The sequence below is a fragment of the Rhinopithecus bieti genome, unplaced genomic scaffold (genome assembly GCF_001698545.2).
Source record: "Rhinopithecus bieti isolate Rb0 unplaced genomic scaffold, ASM169854v2 scaffold_9976, whole genome shotgun sequence".
NCBI classification, from domain to species: domain Eukaryota; kingdom Metazoa; phylum Chordata; class Mammalia; order Primates; family Cercopithecidae; genus Rhinopithecus; species Rhinopithecus bieti.
The window spans coordinates 1,158,629-1,160,480 of record NW_016806761.1 but is presented as its reverse complement, the minus strand read 5'-3'; the positions used below and the strand labels follow the sequence as shown (position 1 = coordinate 1,160,480).

Below are 1,852 nucleotides of genomic sequence, written 5' to 3'. Positions count from 1 at the left end.
ATGTTGAATATATGAAGGAAACACTTGGGGACACTGTAGAGATAGGAAGTGGGGGGCACTGGATGTCAGGAAGGAGGGACTCCAGCCAAGCTTCAGGGATAAGGTGCACTGAGGGCAAGACCAGAGGAAGGAGGAAGCCACGCACATGGAGAAGGGAGAGCACTGTGGAGAGCACACAGGCAAAAGCCCCGAGGGGGAAATCAGTTTGATGCCTCAGCCTCCTTTTTGACTTCTCTCCTTTCTCCCCTTGGCTGGAATCCAGACTCCTCATCCCGGCCCAAAAGCCAGCATCCCTTTCTGGGAGACCCACGGACTTCCCAGCCCTGGGTCTGACTGGACATCTCAGAGTAACTCTGCCCCAAAAACTGTGGTTGCCATGGGCTCTAAAACTAGTTCTCCAGGTAAACAAAACTGCTTTGTTCACCCACATACAGGAAACTGCAGATTCCTGGCCTTTCGACACAGGTTTTCCTCTGCCGGCAAACTCCAGCATCCAGCGGAGGTGTTGGTAAGACTCCATCTGTTTCCTGGCAGAAGCCCCAAACCACCCCACCTCACACTGGCACAAAGGAGCTCAAACCATGAAAGGTAAGGAAGAGTGGAGCTCCATGAAGGACAAGCTGTGTGTGTTCATTCTGTTCCATTTCTCACAGGCTTGGTATATATCATCATGAATGAGCAAGCTGGACTCCCACCTCCATCCTCATCCCTGCCATGTGGGGATGGAAAGAGGGGAGTCCCCTCCTCCAGAGCCAGGCTAGGATTACAGATTAGGGACATGAAGTCCAGGCCAGCCCCCACTCTGCAGCAGGCTCACCCCACCCTGGAGGGAAAGCATGACGGGTAGTGGGGGAAAGAAGCCACGCCGTGTGCCCAACAGCTTTTCCAATGGCCAACAGTGTGCAGGCTACAGGCTCTGCTCAAATGGATCCAGGTTTGTGAAAACATTAATGTTTTTTACTATTGTTTTTGATTTATCTCAGCCTCAGTTCTAGCACTTCCCAATTCCGTGCTCATAAGCAAGATTGGCTATTTATTTGAAGAGAAATAGCATACAGAGGAAATTCAAAGGATTCTAGAAAGTCAACGTGAACCAAAATCTCACTGAGTTATCCACTGCCTTCTCTCTGCAGTCTTTTCTTATTGTGGGGCTGCTGTATGCATTGTGTCAGGTACCTTCTACTTCTAACTTTATTTAACTGTCATTGCAATGACGAGATGAGTCTTAGTGTTCACATCTTACAGAGGAAAGAACTGAGGCTCAGAAAGGTAGAGACACCTGCCCTAACTCACACAGCTGTGAAAGAGCTGGACCTGAACAAAAGGAGTGTATGGTTTTAGGGTGAAAATAGACTGTTCTTTGTGAAATTCATGCAAAGATGCCTGAAAGAGGAATAAATATTTACTAGATAGTTGTGGATGAGTTAAATTTTGTAATCCACCCTCTTATGATGAAAGCACACAGTATCAGGATTGCATTATGTTCCTGGTAGGAAGTGGGTCAACAGAAGTAGGAAGGGTGCTGAAAAGATGCAAGCCCAGAAGAAGTCGTTGCTGACTCCATGTGTTTGTTTTCCCCGGGCTGCCTGAGCTGGCTTTTCATCTCAGGGATAAGGTGAGAGATGCCTGCATTAGTCAGCACTTGCACATAGTCCAGCTTCCTATACTGCCTAGCAACAGGCTGGCCTGATGCATGAAGTAGAAAGCCACCCAAGCAGTGGGAAAGGAAGGGAACCAATAAGCCTGCCATTAACAATCTCCCCACCCCACGGCTTGAAATTTCTGCTCATTTCACAGATGCAAACACAGAGGCACAGAGGAAAAAAAAAAAAAAAAAAAAAAAAAAAAAAAA

General features: G+C 47.6%; 1 pseudogene; it reads left to right on the top strand.

The window, feature by feature from the left end:
- Positions 1-376: 376 nt before the first annotated feature.
- LOC108533141 (probable ribosome biogenesis protein RLP24 pseudogene) overlaps positions 377-1,852 on the top strand; it is a 2,683-nt pseudogene continuing 1,207 nt past the window's right edge.